This window comes from Amblyomma americanum, chromosome 1 (assembly GCF_052857255.1).
Source record: "Amblyomma americanum isolate KBUSLIRL-KWMA chromosome 1, ASM5285725v1, whole genome shotgun sequence".
Taxonomy (NCBI): Eukaryota; Metazoa; Arthropoda; class Arachnida; order Ixodida; family Ixodidae; genus Amblyomma; species Amblyomma americanum.
The window spans coordinates 326,658,883-326,679,607 of NC_135497.1; positions in this window are offsets into that span (position 1 = coordinate 326,658,883).

The following is a 20,725-nucleotide window of genomic DNA, read 5'->3' on the forward strand; positions in this document are numbered from 1 at the left end:
CGTTGCCTCAACGACCGGCTGCGGGAACACAACAACAACGTGAGCGGCACCGCTTCCCGTCACCTTGGCATTCATTGCAGAAACTGCACACAGGAAAGAAAAAAGAACAAAAAACCGCCGTGTTATCCTGTTTTCACTCAGTGTCGAGTGCTGTCAGATAATAGAACAAAAATCACTCGTGAAATCATTGAAGCTCATGAAATCCATAAATTCAAAGATGAATGTGTAAGCGTTGCCTTAATAGCTGTCTGATAAAGAACTACGTTTCCTTGATGAGAATAGAAAAACGTGCGCAGCTGGTCTTGTGCCACTGTAGACCTGTGCTCAGGAATTGTCATTTTCGTCAATCTGTTTTGTGTATCTGTCTTTTCATTTGAGATTGGTTGCCACTGTACTTAAGTAGTGAAAATCACCTCAATAAACCGGATGTAAGTTCAGCGCCGTGTCTGTGCACTTGTCACGTCCTTTGTCCCCCGCGCTGCTGAAAAAACCATGTCACACCAACTTGCCCAAGCTTCTACAGTATCAGCGTCAGTGGTAGATCGTGGCTGCTCGACGAGAAAAATAAAAATTTGCGTCGTATTGAATTTGTGCGCTAGAGCGTTAAATGCTTTTCTTGTATTTCTATCTTCCCCCACATTCAGTGAACATTTCGATGCGTACTTGCTTCGTCATGGCTAGCAAGGTGCAAAACAGGCGCGCTGTTTGCAAATGTGACAGGTCGCCCACCTTTCGATGTAAGCGCTTTTAAAGGAAAAAGGGTCGATGCAAGAAGCAGAGCCGGGGGACGCGGAGGCAAGTTGTGAGTGGCTCACTGCTACTGTATGCTTCTAACAATGAGTTAGCTGTATCGAGAAGCAGGAGATGGCTGAAAAGAATGCACCACACAAGTAAGTTGTTTTTATCAAAGGCAGTGCCCGTATTGCAGTTTCCCGTTGCTGCCTTGTGTCTGTATGGATGTCGTCATACTCATGTCGGACATTTATAAGAATTGACGTTCCACTCCAAAGTGCGTATAAGCACAAAAACTGATGCATGTGCTTGTATTAAAGGAATGCAGCTGCAGGTGTCCTTTGCCTGCTGACAGCGTGAAGGTTGAGGAGCCTCAGTTGTTTATTCGTTCTCTGCGAAGACAAAACAGCATGCCTAAAGAATTATTAAGCGAATAGTTAAAGCAAGTATTGTATTCTTTAGTGAGACAGGAAAGCAGTCCATAGAAAAAGCAGCTAGATGAAAATTTGGAAGCACCCGCCATATGATTTAGTGGCTTTGGCGTTCGGCTGCTGATCTCAGGGTCGCGGGTTTGAGCCCGATCCTGCTGCAGTGGCAGTATTTCGACGGTGGCAAAACATAAAAACAATGGTGTGCTGTGCGACGTCAATGCACGTTGAAGAACCCCATACGGTCTAAATTAATCCAGAGCCGTCCACTGTGGTGTTCTTCATAGCCCATGTGTTCCTTCAGGAAGTTAAACCTGGCATATCACTTCCAAAGTTTGGAAGCCTGATAACTTGGTGATGTAAAGTCTTAATTTGCAGTGCAAGAGATGTTAGCGCTGGATTACTATTGTGATGCATCCCAGAGCCGATGTGCTACATAGTTATGTTTTGTGAAACTCGTATGTGTTAATGAATATGAGGGCCGCTGGCAGAGTTTGCTCTGAATTTTTCATCATTATTCATGGCGTGGTGTGCACAATTCCTCCACTTTTCTGCTGAAACCGTTGGTGTCTTGTTTATGACCAGAGCTTCAACCAAAGGAAGCCATAAATCTTTATGCTCATTCTTGGTATCATTATTAACTTGTATCCAGAGAAACTCCATAGGTTAAAGCTTAGGTGGGAGCCAGAGCTTGACGTTGCCAGCCCTCGCCACAGCGACACCTACATGGTATTTGACAACACACAGTTTGGGCAGCTTCATGATTTATGGGAGCCACATTGTTGGCATTATAGCGTTCCATTAGTGTTCTCTCTGTCAGCTACTGCTCAACTGCTTCTTTGTGTAAAACTGTTGTCGGCATTGCTTCGTCCAGATGTGAATGGCACAACTGCTTGTGTTTTGCTACGATGTTTCTTTTGTCTGCCTCTGGAGCACATGAGTGCAAACATCTCAAAATGATTGCCACCCGTATCTTCATAGCAGTCTTCGCCCTTTTCGTTTTTTCTGCAGGAAACATACAGGCAGCCGTTGATGGGCCTTTCTCACTGCTGATGTGCATCACAATTATGCGGTGGCCCTTCCCTGGCAGCCTGCTCCAGGCCATGTTTGTCCTGATCTTGGCACAAGCAGCACACGCTCGCCGTTCTGTCCTTCCACCAACACTGCGCTTGCTGCCGTTGCACATATCTCATCCAGGTAAATAATTTTGGAACCTACCATCTTGTACCTTATGTAGCTTTGCTGCCTTGCGAAAGTGTCTTCTCTTTCAGTGGGCAGCTAGTGTAATTTTTTTGCATGTTTTCTTCTGTCAAACGATGCGTTAGACATTAGAATACATGAATTACCGTGTGGTATTTTCCTACAAGCGCTAAATAATTTGATTGAATTTCTTCTCTCGTGCTGTTTCGGTTTCATTGACTGAATGACGACTGTGACGTCAAGTTGACGGTTTGTTCGCGTGATCTACTAGAAAAACTGCAATATAATCGCTGACATGTAGATTTAATTCACCATGACATTTAATCCAGCATCTTCCAAGGCATGGAATGACAAGCCTGTTAGTGATTATATTAAAGTTTTTCCAGTTGATCACGTGGCCAAAACATCAACTTGACGTCACAGTCGTCCTTCGGTCGACGAAACCGAAACAGCGTGAAGAAGAAATTCAATTGTAAACTATTTAGCGGTCGTACACAAATACCACAGGGTGCTTCATGTATACGAATGTCTACGATATCGTTTGAAAGAAGAAAACACGCAAGAAAAAATTTGGTGTCTATAGTCCTTAAAGGGGTGCAGGCACAAAATTTTAAACGCAATGAACGGCATGAGAGTGAGAGAGAGAAAGACTTTATTGTGCAGAGGAATTCGGGCCTCCCGGGACCCCTGGGTCCCCGCACGACCACACCGCACTCAACCGTTCAGGCTAAAAGGTCCATGACGCTGGCCGCACAGGTGGCGACGATCTTCTGTCGTGCCTGATCTGTGGAGCGTAGTGAGGTCTCCCAGTCCTCCCATGTTTGGAGTGGCTCCGGCCTGCTGGGTGGAGGGGAAGCCGGACAGATCCCGAAGATATCAGTCAGGTTTGCCTTTTGAGCATTGCACACAGGGCAGGAAGGTGGTATGGGTCGGTAGTGGGAGAGGAGAGAGGGGTTAGTTACCGTACGATTTCTTTCATGGGCGTAAGAAGTTGCCATCTTGCAAGTGTCTGGCACATTCTTTGAGGGGAACATAAGTTATTGCTGTTTTTAATGCTGTCCGATGAGCCTCTCGCCATTTCCACCTACATTGGGCTGCCTCCGCTGCTCAGTGGTTATGGCACTTCACTGCTGACCTGAAAGACGCGAGTTCGATCCCGGTCGCGGTGGTCGAATTTCGATGGAGGTGAAATACTAGAGGCCCGTGTACCATTCGACGTCAGTGCACATTAAAGAACCCCAGGTGGTGGAAATTTTGTGGAGCCCTTCACTACAACGTCCCTCATAGCCTGAGTCGCTTTCGGACGTTTAACCCCCATAAACGAAACTATTTCCACCCACATCGAGTGATGTCATTGTGCACTTGCTCTAATTATTGTGACGTCGCTGAACTCAGGTGTTGTTCACTTCAGCGCTGGCGCTAACTGAGACCAAAGGCTTTGTGTACAAAATGGCTTGTAATTAATTATTCACACTGTGCACTGGTGTTTTGCTCTTATTTTCATGATTGCTAGGCCCGTAGGCCTCTTTGAAGGCAAATAAACTGACGCCGAAAAACTTTGTGTCTGGACCCCTTTAAAGCATATGCCATGCAGTTACCATCTAACATAGTGCTGGGAAAAGTTGTGCATCCATGACCTCAATGCCAGCTTTGGGAAGTTGTCATACAGGGTGCTACGCCGCTAATCTCCACTTCCTGGCCATTGTGTGCTGGGTGTCGACCACTTCCACCTGCTTACTCTTGCCTCTCCTTCTTTCCATTAAACGCTGTCCATGCACTAACACCAAGCATTTTGCTGACAAATGCACATGTTTTATTCACAGTATGTCCCAAGTCTCTATCTTGCCAGAACTGTAGCAATTAAAGATTGTTTCTCATTGCATTACGAGAAAAAAAAACTCCACTTGTTTGCTTCTTAGTCAAGTCCCTTAGGTGTACAGCAGACATGTTCAACAAAGAAGATTGTCACCATGCTGGGATCTATGATGAAAGATCAAACGCATTTTACATAGCACCTACTTTGACACAGACGCATGAAAACTGTAGCCCATGCTCATTGCATTGGCTGCGCCGCCTGTTGGCCAGGCCGCGAAGCGTGAGCGGGTCGTGTCTGCTGCTCTCCCTGTCCGTTTCAGCGCGCTGTTGTGATAAGCTTGTGTTTTGATATTACATAGTGTGGAGTATTGATTAGTCGCGAATATATTTAAATGTAAGTCTTCAGTGACGTAAAGGGTCGTACTTCTGCGTAGCTGGCTGCTCGAAAACTTTTAAAATTTTCCAGGAACATGTCCTTGTGTCCCCTCCGTGCCTTCGCTCGTCAGCGGTTTTTTCAGCAGCGCAGGGGACAAAGGACGTGACAATTGCACAGACACGGCGCTGAACTTACAACAGGTTTATTGAGGTGATTTTCACTACTTAAATACAGTGGCAACCAATCTCAAATGAAAAGACAGATACACAAAACAGATTGACGAAAATGACAATTCCTGAGCACAGGTCTACAGTGGCACAAGACCAGCTGCGCACGTTTTTCTATTCTCATCAAGGAAACGTAGTACTTTATCAGACAGAGCTATTGAGGCAACGCTTACGCATTCATCTTTGAATTTATGGATTTCATGAGCTTCAATGATTTGACGAGTGATTTTGCCTCTACAGAGAATGGCTCTACCTGAGAGCACACAGCGGCACATCTTCAGCTCATGGTGCACTTGAATGGCGGCGGTGGACCTCAGACGGCAGACAGGACTACGGAATTCTTATGGCAGTGCGCGCTGCCGCAGCTTCGAGCCATCACTAAGAGGACGCATCAGGAAAGCTTCAGTCCGGTCCACACCTATGGTGAAGTGTCCTTGCCGGAACAAGTACAAGACGTCCTTAGACGAGGACCAAAGTTCGCCGTGGAACCCAGGCGATCGGCACCGGAACTTCTTGCGATGGTGAGACAAGTTTCCAGCCTAGCAGCGGCTCCTGAAGTGGACCGATGTGTTTCAGATGGAGTGGACATTTTGGCAAAGTGTAAACCTACCAGGTGTAGAATTCCAATCAAATTCACCGTTTCGTTTTTAAAGAACAACTCGCTGACCCTATTACAGGCTGATAAAGAGGGAGGTTTTGCTGTGATGCCAAAAGCGCTCTACTTATCGAAGGCAGAAAATGCTATCAGTTCAACTTTCCGGCAGAGAAGCGATGTCGCTCTAAGTAAAGTGAAAGCCCGAGCACGGAAAATGTGTGCACAAATGAATTTGGAATCCCTAGCCAAGTGTATAGAGAAAAGCAAGGGGTCCTGCTTAAAGATATTCTTCACAGCCAAAACTCACAAGCTGGACTGCCCACTTCGAGCAATAGTCTCCGAGGATGGCACATGGCAAAAGTCTGTCGCGTTATTTTTTGCAAGACAAGCTGAACCTCTTAACCATTGACGACCCTTTTCAGGCGAAGAGTTCTAACCAAGTAATCGCTTTCTTGCAACAAAACCCAGGGAAAGGCTTTTCGGCCTGCTCTATCGATATAAAAGATTTATATTATTCCCTTCCGCAAAAGAAACTGCTGGCAAGCGTTGAAGAATGCAATTGATTCCTTTGGTGTGGTAGCTTTCCAGAATTCTGCAGGCATCAGCAATAGCAACTTCTTGGAACTCCTTACTTTTTGCTTTAACTCGACATTTTCCACCTGGAATGAATCTGTTTACCTCCAGAGCAATGGCGTCGGCATTGGTTCATGCATAGCTCCGATACTGGGCGACATTTATCTCGCGCACCATGACAAGCTCCTTGATAGTCAACTCGACGAAAGCGTGGCTCGTGTTTTTAGGTTTGTAGATGATTTTTTAGTTTTGATGACATGTGCAGTTACTGACGCAGGGGCCTCGGTCTCGAAAGTTTTATCAATTTTTCACACCTGTCTTGACACTCTTGTTTTGACGCATGAAACGCCTTCTGAAGGAAAGTTACCTTTTTTAGATCTTGCCATGTTCCTCAAGAATAGCCATGTGTGCTGGCGTTACGAGCCACGATGCCAGAAGCCCCTCACGCCTTTCGCTTCTGCACATTCTAAGCTTGTAAAGCGCGGCATCGCAAAGTTGCGTTTAAGAAATGCCCTAGAAAAATCATGCCATCATACGATGCAAGACAGCTATCAAAATCAGGTGGTACGCTTACAAGCAGCAGGATACCCTTCCGACCTTCTGATTGCAATATCACAGAGCCTGCTAAGAGAAATCATTAATTCAGGCCGCAGAGATTCCACTGAAAGGCCCAAGGAAGAAAAAAGAAAGTATGTGGTTATTCCTTATCTACACCGCATTTCACATAATCTGAAAAGGGTGGGAGCGCGTGCCGTTGTAAACGTTGTTTTTTTCCGCGCCCGATAAGCTTTCCAAACTCTGCCATATTGTAAACAGCAGCAATGAAAGGATAGTTGGCTGCGATAAGAAACACCAAAAAGGTTTTGTACCATGTAGCAGCAATGTTGTGTACAGGTTTCCGCTTACGTGTGGCAAGCACTACACGGGGCAAACTGGTCGTTGCCTCAACGACCGGCTGCGGGAACACAACAACAATGTGAGCGGCACCGCTTCCCGTCACCTTGGCATTCATTGCAGAAACTGCACACAGGAAAGAAAAAAGAACAAAAAACCGCCGTGTTATCCTGTTTTCACTCAGTGTCGAGTGCTGTCAGATAATAGAACAAAAATCACTCGTGAAATCATTGAAGCTCATGAAATCCATAAATTCAAAGATGAATGCGTAAGCGTTGCCTCATTAGCTCTGTCTGATAAAGAACTACGTTTCCTTGATGAGAATAAAAAAACGTGCGCAGCTGGTCTTGTGCCACTGTAGACCTGTGCTCAGGAATTGTCATTTTCGTCATCTGTTTTGTGTATCTGTCTTTTCATTTGAGATTGGTTGCCACTGTACTTAAGTAGTGAAAATCACCTCAATAAACCGGATGTAAGTTCAGCGCCGTGTCTGTGCACTTGTCCCGTCCTTTGTCCCCCGCGCTGCTGAAAAAACCACGTCACACCAACTTGCCCAAGCTTCTACAGTATCAGCGTCAGTGGTAGATCGTGGCTGCTCGACGAGAAAAATAAAAATTTGCGTCGTATTGAATTTGTGCGCTAGAGCGTTAAATGCGTTTCTTGTATTTCTGTCTTCCCCCACATTCAGTGAACATTTCGATGCGTACTTGCTTCGTCATGGCTAGCAAGGTGCAAAACAGGCGCGCTGTTTGCAAATGTGACAGGTCGCCCACCTTTCGATGTAAGCGCTTTTAAAGGAAAAAGGGTCGATGCAAGAAGCAGAGCTGGGGGACGCGGAGGCAAGTTGTGAGTGGCGCACTGCTACTGTATGCTTCTAACAATGAGTTAGCTGTATCGAGAAGCAGGAGATGGCTGAAAAGAATGCACCACACAAGTAAGTTGTTTTTATCAAAGGCAGTGCCCGTATTGCAGTCTCCCGTTGCTGCCTTGTGTCTATATGAATGTCGTCATACTCATGTCGGACATTTATAAGAATTGACGTTCCACTCCAAAGTGCGTATAAGCACAAAAACTGATGCATGTGCTTGTATTAAAGGAATGCAGCTGCAGGTGTCCTTTGCCTGCTGACAGCGTGAAGGTTGAGGAGCCTCAGTTGTTTATTCGTTCTCAGCGAAGACAAAACAGCATGCCTAAAGAATTATTAAGCGAATAGTTAAAGCAAGTATTGTATTCTTTAGTGAGACAGGAAAGCAGTCCATAGAAAAAGCAGCCTGATGAAAATTTGGAAGCACCCGCCATATGATTTAGTGGCTTTGGCGTTCGGCTGCTGATCTCAGGGTCGCGGGTTTGAGCCCGATCCTGCTGCAGTGGCAGTATTTCGACGGTGGCAAAACATAAAAACAACGGTGTGCTCTGCGACGTCAATGCACGTTGAAGAACCCCATACGGTATAAATTAATCTGGAGCCGTCCACTGTGGTGTTCTTCATAGCCCATGTGTTCCTTCAGGAAGTTAAACCTGGCATATCACTTCCAAAGTTTGGAAGCCTGATAACTTGGTGATGTAAAGTCTTAATTTGCAGTGCAAGAGATGTTAGCGCTGGATTACTATTGTGATGCATCCCAGAGCCGATGTGCTACATAGTTATGTTTTGTGAAACTCGTATGTGTTAATGAATATGAGGGCCGCTGGCAGAGTTTGCTCTGAATTTTTCATCATTATTCATGGCGTGGTGTGCACAATTCCTCCACTTTTCTGCTGAAACCGTTGGTGTCTTGTTTATGACCAGAGCTTCAACCAAAGGAAGCCATAAATCTTTAGGCTCATTCTTGGTATCATTATTAACTTGTACCCAGAGAAACTCCATAGGTTAAAGCCTAGGTGGGAGCCAGAGCTTGACGTTGCCAGCCCTCGCCACAGCGACACCTACATGGTATTTGACAACACACAGTTTGGGCAGCTTCATGATTTATGGGAGCCACATTGTTGGCATCATAGCGTTCCATTAGTGTTCTCTCTGTCAGCTACTGCTGAACTGCTTCTTTGTGTAAAACTGTTGTCGGCATTGCTTCGTCCAGATGTGAATGGCACAACTGCTTGTGTTTTGCTACGATGTTTCTTTTCTCTGCCTCTGGAGCACATGAGTGCAAACATCTCAAAATGATTGCCACCCGTATCTTCATAGCAGTCTTCACCCTTTTCGTTTTTTCTGCAGGAAACATACAGGCGGCCGTTGATGGGCTTTTCTCACTGCTGATGTGCATCACAATGATGCGGTGGCCCTTCCCTGGCAGCCTGCTCCAGGCCATGGTTGTCCTGATCTTGGCACAAGCAGCACACGCTCGCCGTTCTGTCCTTCCACCAACACTGCGCTTGCTGCCGTTGCACATATCTCATCCAGGTAAATAATTTTGGAACCTACCATCTTGTACCTTATGTAGCTTTGCTGCCTTGCGAAAGTGTCTTCTCTTTCAGTGGGCAGCTAGTGTAATTTTTTTGCATGTTTTCTTCTGTCAAACGATGCGTTAGACATTAGAATACATGAATTACCGTGTGGTATTTTCCTACAAGCGCTAAATAATTTGATTGAATTTCTTCTCTCGTGCTGTTTCGGTTTCATTGACTGAATGACGACTGTGACGTCAAGTTGACGGTTTGTTCGCGTGATCTACTAGAAAAACTGCAATATAATCGCTGATATGTAGATTTAATTCACCATGACATTTAATCCAGCATCTTCCAAGGCATGGAATGACAAGCCTGTTAGTGATTATATTAAAGTTTTTCCAGTTGATCACGTGGCCAAAACATCAACTTGACGTCACAGTCGTCCTTCGGTCGACGAAACCGAAACAGCGTGAAGAAGAAATTCAATTGTAAACTATTTAGCGGTCGTACACAAATACCACAGGGTGCTTCATGTATACGAATGTCTACGATATCGTTTGAAAGAAGAAAACACGCAAGAAAAAATTTGGTGTCTATAGTCCTTAAAGGGGTGCAGGCACAAAATTTTAAACGCAATGAACGGCATGAGAGTGAGAGAGAGAAAGACTTTATTGTGCAGAGGAATTCGGGCCTCCCAGGACCCCTGGGTCCCCGCACGACCACACCGCACTCAACCGTTCAGGCTAAAAGGTCCATGACGCTGGCCGCACAGGTGGCGACGATCTTCTGTCGTGCCTGATCTGTGGAGCGTAGTGAGGTCTCCCAGTCCTCCCATGTTTGGAGTGGCTCCGGCCTGCTGGGTGGAGGGGAAGCCGGACAGATCCCGAAGATATCAGTCAGGTTTGCCTTTTGAGCATTGCACACAGGGCAGGAAGGTGGTATGGGTCGGTAGTGGGAGAGGAGAGAGGGGTTAGTTACCGTACGATTTCTTTCATGGGCGTAAGAAGTTGCCATCTTGCAAGTGTCTGGCACATTCTTTGAGGGGAACATAAGTTATTGCTGTTTTTAATGCTGTCCGATGAGCCTCTCGCCATTTCCACCTACATTGGGCTGCCTCCGCGGCTCAGTGGTTATGGCGCTTCACTGCTGACCTGAAAGACGCGAGTTCGATCCCGGTCGCGGTGGTCGAATTTCGATGGAGGTGAAATACTAGAGGCCCGTGTACCATTCGACGTCAGTGCACATTAAAGAACCCCAGGTGGTGGAAATTTTGCGGAGCCCTTCACTACAACGTCCCTCATAGCCTGAGTCGCTTTCGGACGTTTAACCCCCATAAACGAAACTATTTCCACCCACATCGAGTGATGTCATTGTGCACTTGCTTTAATTATTGTGACGTCGCTGAACTCAGGTGTTGTTCACTTCAGCGCTGGCGCTAACTGAGACCAAAGGCTTTGTGTACAAAATGGCTTGTAATTAATTATTCACACTGTGCACTGGTGTTTTGCTCTTATTTTCATGATTGCTAGGCCCGTAGGCCTCTTTGAAGGCAAATAAACTGACGCCGAAAAACTTTGTGTCTGGACCCCTTTAAAGCATATGCCATGCAGTTACCATCTAACATAGTGCTGGGAAAAGTTGTGCATCCATGACCTCAATGCCAGCTTTGGGAAGTTGTCATACAGGGTGCTACGCCGCTAATCTCCACTTCCTGGCCATTCTGTGCTGGGTGTCGACCACTTCCACCTGCTTACTCTTGCCTCTCCTTCTTTCCATTAAACGCTGTCCATGCACTAACACCAAGCATTTTGCTGACAAATACACATGTTTTATTCACAGTATGTCCCAAGTCTCTATCTTGCCAGAACTGTAGCAATTAAAGATTGTTTCTCATTGCATTACGAGAAAAAAAACTCCACTTGTTTGCTTCTTAGTCAAGTCCCTTAGGTGTACAGCAGACATGTTCAACAAGGAAGATTGTCACCATGCTGGGATCTATGATGAAAGATCAAACGCATTTTACATAGCACCTACTTTGACACAGACGCATGAAAACTATAGCCCATGCTCATTGCATTGGCTGCGCCGCCTGTTGGCCAGGCCGCGAAGCGTGAGCGGGTCATGTCTGCTGCTCTCCCTGTCCGTTTCAGCACGCTGTTGTGATAAGCTTGTGTTTTGATATTACATAGTGTGGAGTATTGATTAGTCGCGAATATATTTAAATGTATGTCTTCAGTGACGTAAAGGGTCGTACTTCTGCGTAGCTGGCTGCTCGAAAACTTTTAAAATTTTCCAGGAACATGTCCTTGTGTCCCCTCCGTGCCTTCGCTCGTCAGCGGTTTTTTCAGCAACGCAGGGGACAAAGGACGTGACAAGTGCACAGACACGGCGCTGAACTTACAACAGGTTTATTGAGGTGATTTTCACTACTTAAATACAGTGGCAACCAATCTCAAATGAAAAGACAGATACACAAAACAGATTGACGAAAATGACAATTCCTGAGCACAGGTCTACAGTGGCACAAGACCAGCTGCGCACGTTTTTCTATTCTCATCAAGGAAACGTAGTACTTTATCAGACAGAGCTATTGAGGCAACGCTTACGCATTCATCTTTGAATTTATGGATTTCATGAGCTTCAATGATTTCACGAGTGATTTTGCCTCTACAGAGAATGGCTCTTCCTGAGAGCACACAGCGGCACATCTTCAGCTCATGGTGCACTTGAATGGCGGCGGTGGACCTCAGACGGCAGACAGGACTACGGAATTCTTATGGCAGTGCGCGCTGCCGCAGCTTCGAGCCATCACTAAGAAGATGCACAGTCCGGTCCACACCTATGGTGAAGTGTCCTTGCCGGAACAAGTACAAGGCGTCCTTAGACGTGGACCAAAGTTCGCCGTGGAACCCAGGCAATCGGCATCGGAACTTCTTGCGATGGTGAGACAAGTTTCCAGCCTAGCAGTGGCTCCTGAAGTGGACCGATGTGTTTCAGATGGAGTGTACATTTTGGCAAAGTGTAGACCTACCAGGTGTAGAATTCCAATCAAATTCACCGTTTCGTTTTTAAAGAACAACTCGCTGACCCTATTACAGGCTGGTAAAGAGGGAGGTTTTGCTGTGATGCCAAAAGCGCTCTACTTATCGAAAGCAGAAAATGCTATCAGTTCGACTTTCCGGCAGAGAAGCGATGTCACTCTAAGTAAAGTGAAAGCCCGATCACGGAAAATGTGTGCACAAATGAATTTGGAATCCCTAGCCAAGTGTATAGAGAAAAGCAAGGGGTCCTGCTTAAAGATATTCTTCACAGCCAAAACTCACAAGCTGGACTGCCCACTTCGAGCAATAGTCTCCGAGGATGGCACATGGCAAAAGTCTGTCGCGTTATTTTTTGCAAGACAAGCTGAACCTCTTAACCATTGACGACCCTTTTCAGGTGAAGAGTTCTAACCAAGTAATCGCTTTCTTGCAACAAAACCCAGCGAAAGGCTTTTCGGCCTGCTCTATCGATATAAAAGATTTATATTATTCCCTTCCGCAAAAGAAACTGCTGGCAAGCGTTGAAGAATGCATTGATTCCTTTGGTGTGGTAGCTTTCCAGAGTTCTGCAGGCATCAGCAATAGCAACTTCTTGGAACTCCTTACTTTTTGCTTTAACTCGACATTTTCCACCTGGAATGAATCTGTTTACCTCCAGAGCAATGGCGTCGGCATTGGTTCATGCATAGCTCCGATACTGGGCGACATTTATCTCGCGCACCATGACAAGCTCCTTGATAGTCAACTCGACGAAAGCGTGGCTCGTGTTTTTAGGTTTGTAGATGATTTTTTAGTTTTGATGACATGTGCAGTTACTGACGCAGGGGCCTCGGTCTCGAAAGTTTTATCAATTTTTCACACCTGTCTTGACACTCTTGTTTTGACGCATGAAACGCCTTCTGAAGGAAAGTTACCTTTTTTAGATCTTGCCATGTTCCTCAAGAATAGCCATGTGTGCTGGCGTTACGAGCCACGATGCCAGAAGCCCCTCACGCCTTTCGCTTCTGCACATTCTAAGCTTGTAAAGCGCGGCATCGCAAAGTTGCGTTTAAGAAATGCCCTAGAAAAATCATGCCATCATGCGATGCAAGACAGCTATCAAAATCAGGTGGTACGCTTACAAGCAGCAGGATACCCTTCCGACCTTCTGATTGCAATATCACAGAGCCTGCTAAGAGAAATCATTAATTCAGGCCGCAGAGATTCCACTGAAAGGCCCAAGGAAGAAAAAAGAAAGTATGTGGTTATTCCTTATATACACCGCATTTCACATAATCTGAAAAGGGTGGGAGCGCGTGCCGTTGTAAACGTTGTTTTTTTCCGCGCCCTATAAGCTTTCCAAACTCTGCCATATTGTAAACAGCAGCAATGAAAGGATAGTTGGCTGCGATAAGAAACACCAAAAAGGTTTTGTACCATGTAGCAGCAATGTTGTGTACAGGTTTCCGCTTACATGTGGCAAGCACTACACGGGGCAAACTGGTCGTTGCCTCAACGTCCGGCTGCGGGAACACAACAACAACGTGAGCGGCAACGCTTACCGTCACCTTGGCATTCATTGCAGAGACTGCACAGAGGAAAGAAAAAAGAACAAAAAACCGCCGTGTTATCCTGTTTTCACTCAGTGTCGAGTGCTGTCAGATAATAGAACAAAAATCACTCGTGAAATCATTGAAGCTCATGAAATCCATAAATTCAAAGATGAATGCGTAAGCGTTGCCTCATTAGCTCTGTCTGATAAAGAACTACGTTTCCTTGATGAGAATAGAAAAACGTGCGCAGCTGGTCTTGTGCCACTGTAGACCTGTGCTCAGGAATTGTCATTTTCGTCAATCTGTTTTGTGTATCTGTCTTTTCGTTTGAGATTGGTTGCCACTGTACTTAAGTAGTGAAAATCACCTCAATAAACCGGATGTAAGTTCAGCGCCGTGTCTGTGCACTTGTCCCGTCCTTTGTCCCCCGCGCTGCTGAAAAAACCATGTCACACCAACTTGCCCAAGCTTCTACAGTATCAGCGTCAGTGGTAGATCGTGGCTGCTCGACGAGAAAAATAAAAATTTGCGTCGTATTGAATTTGTGCGCTAGAGCGTTAAATGCTTTTCTTGTATTTCTATCTTCCCCCACATTCAGTGAACATTTCGATGCGTACTTGCTTCGTCATGGCTAGCAAGGTGCAAAACAGGCGCGCTGTTTCCAAATGTGACAGGTCGCCCACCTTTCGATGTAAGCGCTTTTAAAGGAAAAAAGGTCGATGCAAGAAGCAGGGCCGGGAGACGCAGAGGCAAGTGTTGAGTGGCTCACTGCTACTGTATGCTTCTAACAATGAGTTAGCTGTATCGAGAAGCAGGAGATGGCTGAAAAGAATGCACCACACAAGTAAGTTGTTTTTATCAAAGGCAGTGCCCGTATTGCAGTTTCCCGTTGCTGCCTTGTGTCTGTATGGATGTCGTCATACTCATGTCGGACATTTATAAGAATTGACGTTCCACTCCAACCTGCGTATAAGCACAAAAACTGATGCATGTGCTTGTATTAAAGGAATGCAGCTGCAGGTGTCCTTTGCCTGCTGACAGCGTGAAGGTTGAGGAGCCTCAGTTGTTTATTCGTTCTCAGCGAAGACAAAACAGCATGCCTAAAGAATTACTAAGCGAATAGTTAAAGCAAGTATTGTATTCTTTAGTGAGACAGGAAAGCAGTCCATAGAAAAAGCAGCTAGATGAAAATTTGGAAGCACCCGCCATATGATTTAGTGGCTTTGGCGTTCGGCTGCTGATCTCAGGGTCGCGGGTTTGAGCCCGATCCTGCTGCAGTGGCAGTATTTCGACGGTGGCAAAACATAAAAACAACGGTGTGCTGTGCGACGTCAATGCACGTTGAAGAACCCCATACGGTATAAATTAATCTGGAGCCGTCCACTGTGGTGTTCTTCATAGCCCATGTGTTCCTTCAGGAAGTTGAACCTGGCATATCACTTCCAAAGTTTGGAAGCCTGATAACTTGGTGATGTAGAGTCTTAATTTGCAGTGCAAGAGATGATAGCGCTGGTTTACTATTGTGATGCACCCCAGAGCCGATGTGCTACATAGTTATGTTTTGTGAAACTCGTATGTGTTAATGAATATGAGGGCCGCTGGCAGAGTTTGCTCTGAATTTTTCATCATTATTCATGGCGTGGTGTGCACAATTGCTCCACTTTTCTGCTGAAACCGTTGGTGTCTTGTTTATGACCAGAGCTTCAACCAAAGGAAGCCATAAATCCTTATGCTCATTCTTGGTATCATTATTAACTTGTACCCAGAGAAACTCCATAGGTTAAAGCTAAGGTGGGAGCCAGAGCTTGACGTTGCCAGCCCTCGCCACAGCGACACCTACATGGTATTTGACAACACACAGTTTGGGCAGCTTCATGATTTATGGGAGCCACATTGTTGGCATCATAGCGTTCCATTAGTGTTCTCTCTGTCAGCTACTGCTGAACTGCTTCTTTGTGTAAAACTGTTGTCGGCATTGCTTCGTCCAGATGTGAATGGCACAACTGCTTGTGTTTTGCTACGATGTTTCTTTTGTCTGCCTCTGGAGCACATGAGTGCAAACATCTCAAAATGATTGCCACCCGTATCTTCATAGCAGTCTTCACCCTGTTCGTTTTTTCTGCAGGAAACATACAGGCGGCCGTTGATGGGCCTTTCTCACTGCTGATGTGCATCACAATGATGCGGTGGCCCTTCCCTGGCAGCCTGCTCCAGGCCATGGTTGTCCTGATCTTGGCACAAGCAGCACACGCTCGCCGTTCTGTCCTTCCACCAACACTGCGCTTGCTGCCGTTGCACATATCTCATCCAAGTAAATAATTTTGGAACCTACCATCTTGTACCTTATGTAGCTTTGCTGCCTTGCGAAAGTGTCTTCTCTTTCAGTGGGCAGCTAGTGTAATTTTTTTGCATGTTTTCTTCTGTCAAACGATGCGTTAGACATTAGAATACATGAATTACCGTGTGGTATTTTCCTACAAGCGCTAAATAATTTGATTGAATTTCTTCTCTCGTGCTGTTTCGGTTTCATTGACTGAATGACGACTGTGACGTCAAGTTGACGGTTTGTTCGCGTGATCTACTAGAAAAACTGCAATATAATCGCTGATATGTAGATTTAATTCACCATGACATTTAATCCAGCATCTTCCAAGGCATGGAATGACAAGCCTGTTAGTGATTATATTAAAGTTTTTCCAGTTGATCACGTGGCCAAAACATCAACTTGACGTCACAGTCGTCCTTCGGTCGACGAAACCGAAACAGCGTGAAGAAGAAATTCAATTGTAAACTATTTAGCGGTCGTACACAAATACCACAGGATGCTTCATGTATACGAATGTCTACGATATCGTTTGAAAGAAGAAAACACGCAAGAAAAAATTTGGTGTCTATAGTCCTTAAAGGGGTGCAGGCACAAAATTTTAAACGCAATGAACGGCATGAGAGTGAGAGAGAGAAAGACTTTATTGTGCAGAGGAATTCGGGCCTCCCGGGACCCCTGGGTCCCCGCACGACCACACCGCACTCAACCGTTCAGGCTAAAAGGTCCATGACGCTGGCCGCACAGGTGGCGACGATCTTCTGTCGTGCCTGATCTGTGGAGCGTAGTGAGGTCTCCCGGTACTTCCATGTTTGGAGTGGCTCCGGCCTGCTGGGTGGAGGGGAAGCCGGACAGATCCCGAAGATATCAGTCAGGTTTGCCTTTTGAGCATTGCACACAGGGCAGGAAGGTGGTATGGGTCGGTAGTGGGAGAGGAGAGAGGGGTTAGTTACCGTACGATTTCTTTCATGGGCGTAAGAAGTTGCCATCTTGCAAGTGTCTGGCACATTCTTTGAGGGGAACATAAGTTATTGCTGTTTTTAATGCTGTCCGATGAGCCTCTCGCCATTTCCACCTACATTGGGCTGCCTCCGCTGCTCAGTGGTTATGGCGCTTCACTGCTGACCTGAAAGACGCGAGTTCGATCCCAGTCGCGGTGGTCGAATTTCGATGGAGGTGAAATACTAGAGGCCCGTGTACCATTCGACGTCAGTGCACATTAAAGAACCCCAGGTGGTGGAAATTTTGTGGAGCCCTTCACTACAACGTCCCTCATAGCCTGAGTCGCTTTCGGACGTTTAACCCCCATAAACGAAACTATTTCCACCCACATCGAGTGATGTCATTGTGCACTTGCTTTAATTATTGTGACGTCGCTGAACTCAGGTGTTGATCACTTCAGCGCTGGCGCTAACTGAGACCAAAGGCTTTGTGTACAAAATGGCTTGTAATTAATTATTCACACTGTGCACTGGTGTTTTGCTCTTATTTTCATGATTGCTAGGCCCGTAGGCCTCTTTGAAGGCAAATAAACTGACGCCGAAAAACTTTGTGTCTGGACCCCTTTAAAGCATATGCCATGCAGTTACCATCTAACATAGTGCTGGGAAAAGTTGTGCATCCATGACCTCAATGCCAGCTTTGGGAAGTTGTCATACAGGGTGCTACGCCGCTAATCTCCACTTCCTGGCCATTCTGTGCTGGGTGTCGACCACTTCCACCTGCTTACTCTTGCCTCTCCTTCTTTCCATTAAACGCTGTCCATGCACTAACACCAAGCATTTTGCTGACAAATGCACATGTTTTATTCACAGTATGTCCCAAGTCTCTATCTTGCCAGAACTGTAGCAATTAAAGATTGTTTCTCATTGCATTACGAGAAAAAAAACTCCACTTGTTTGCTTCTTAGTCAAGTCCTTTAGGTGTACAGCAGACATGTTCAACAAGGAAGATTGTCACCATGCTGGGATCTATGATGAAAGATCAAACGCATTTTACATAGCACCTACTTTGACACAGACGCATGAAAACTATAGCCCATGCTCATTGCATTGGCTGCGCCGCCTGTTGGCCAGGCCGCGAAGCGTGAGCGGGTCGTGTCTGCTGCTCTCCCTGTCCGTTTCAGCGCGCTGTTGTGATAAGCTTGTGTTTTGATATTACATAGTGTGGAGTATTGATTAGTCGCGAATATATTTAAATGTAAGTCTTCAGTGACGTAAAGGGTCGTACTTCTGCGTAGCTGGCTGCTCGAAAACTTTTAAAATTTTCCAGGAACATGTCCTTGTGTCCCCTCCGTGCCTTCGCTCGTCAGCGGTTTTTTCAGCAGCGCAGGGGACAAAGGACGTGACAAGTGCACAGACACGGCGCTGAACTTACAACAGGTTTATTGAGGTGATTTTCACTACTTAAATACAGTGGCAACCAATCTCAAATGAAAAGACAGATACACAAAACAGATTGACGAAAATGACAATTTCTGAGCACAGGTCTACAGTGGCACAAGACCAGCTGCGCACGTTTTTCTATTCTCATCAAGGAAACGTAGTACTTTATCAGACAGAGCTATTGAGGCAACGCTTACGCATTCATCTTTGAATTTATGGATTTCATGAGCTTCAATGATTTCACGAGTGATTTTGCCTCTACAGAGAATGGCTCTTCCTGAGAGCACACAGCGGCACATCTTCAGCTCATGGTGCACTTGAATGGCGGCGGTGGACCTCAGACGGCAGACAGGACTACGGAATTCTTATGGCAGTGCGCGCTGCCGCAGCTTCGAGCCATCACTAAGAAGATGCACAGTCCGGTCCACACCTATGGTGAAGTGTCCTTGCCGGAACAAGTACAAGGCGTCCTTAGACGAGGACCAAAGTTCGCCGTGGAACCCAGGCGATTGGCATCGGAACTTCTTGCGATGGTGAGACAAGTTTCCAGCCTAGCAGTGGCTCCTGAAGTGGACCGATGTGTTTCAGATGGAGTGTACATTTTGGCAAAGTGTAGACCTACCAGGTGTAGAATTCCAATCAAATTCACCGTTTCGTTTTTAAAGAACAACTCGCTGACCCTATTACAGGCTGGTAAAGAGGGAGGTTTTGCTGTGATGCCAAAAGTGCTCTACCTATCGAAAGCAGAAAATGCTATCAGTTCGACTTTCCGGCAGAGAAGCGATGTCGCTCTAAGTAAAGTGAAAGCCCGATCACGGAAAATGTGTGCACAAATGAATTTGGAATCCCTAGCCAAGTGTATAGAGAAAAGCAAGGGGTCCTGCTTAAAGATATTCTTCACAGCCAAAACTCACAAGCTGGACGGCCCACTTCGAGCAATAGTCTCCGAGGATGGCACATGGCAAAAGTCTGTCGCGTTATTTTTTGCAAGACAAGCTGAACCTCTTAACCATTGACGACCCTTTTCAGGTGAAGAGTTCTAACCAAGTAATCGCTTTCTTGCAACAAAACCCAGCGAAAGGCTTTTCGGCCTGCTCTATCGATATAAAAGATTTATATTATTCCCTTCCGCAAAAGAAACTGCTGGCAAGCGTTGAAGAATGCATTGATTCCTTTGGTGTGGTAGCTTTCCAGAGTTCTGCAGGCATCAGCAATAGCAACTTCTTGGAACTCCTTACTTTTTGCTTTAACTCGACATTTTCCACCTGGAATGAATCTGTTTACCTCCAGAGCAATGGCGTCGGCATTGGTTCATGCATAGCTCCGATACTGGGCGACATTTATCTCGCGCACCATGACAAGCTCCTTGATAGTCAACTCGACGAAAGCGTGGCTCGTGTTTTTAGGTTTGTAGATGATTTTTTAGTTTTGATGACATGTGCAGTTACTGACGCAGGGGCCTCGGTCTCGAAAGTTTTATCAATTTTTCACACCTGTCTTGACACTCTTATTTTGACGCATGAAACGCCTTCTGAAGGAAAGTTACCTTTTTTAGATCTTGCCATGTTCCTCAAGAATAGCCATGTGTGCTGGCGTTACGAGCCACGATGCCAGAAGCCCCTCACGCCTTTCGCTTCTGCACATTCTAAGCTTGTAAAGCGCGGCATCGCAAAGTTGCGTTTAAGAAATGCCCTAGAAAAATCATGCCATCATGCGATGCAAGACAGCTATCAAAATCAGGTGGTACGCTTACAAGCAGCAGGATACCCTTCCGACCTTCTGATTGCAATATCACAGAGCCTGCTAAGAGAAATCATTAATTCAGGCCGCAGAGATTCCACTGAAAGGCCCAAGGAAGAAAAAAGAAAGTATGTGGTTATTCCTTATATACACCGCATTTCACATAATCTGAAAAGGGTGGGAGCGCGTGCCGTTGTAAACGTTGTTTTTTTCCGCGCCCTATAAGCTTTCCAAACTCTGCCATATTGTAAACAGCAGCAATGAAAGGATAGTTGGCTGCGATAAGAAACACCAAAAAGGTTTTGTACCATGTAGCAGCAATGTTGTGTACAGGTTTCCGCTTACATGTGGCAAGCACTACACGGGGCAAACTGGTCGTTGCCTCAACGTCCGGCTGCGGGAACACAACAACAACGTGAGCGGCAACGCTTACCGTCACCTTGGCATTCATTGCAGAGACTGCACAGAGGAAAGAAA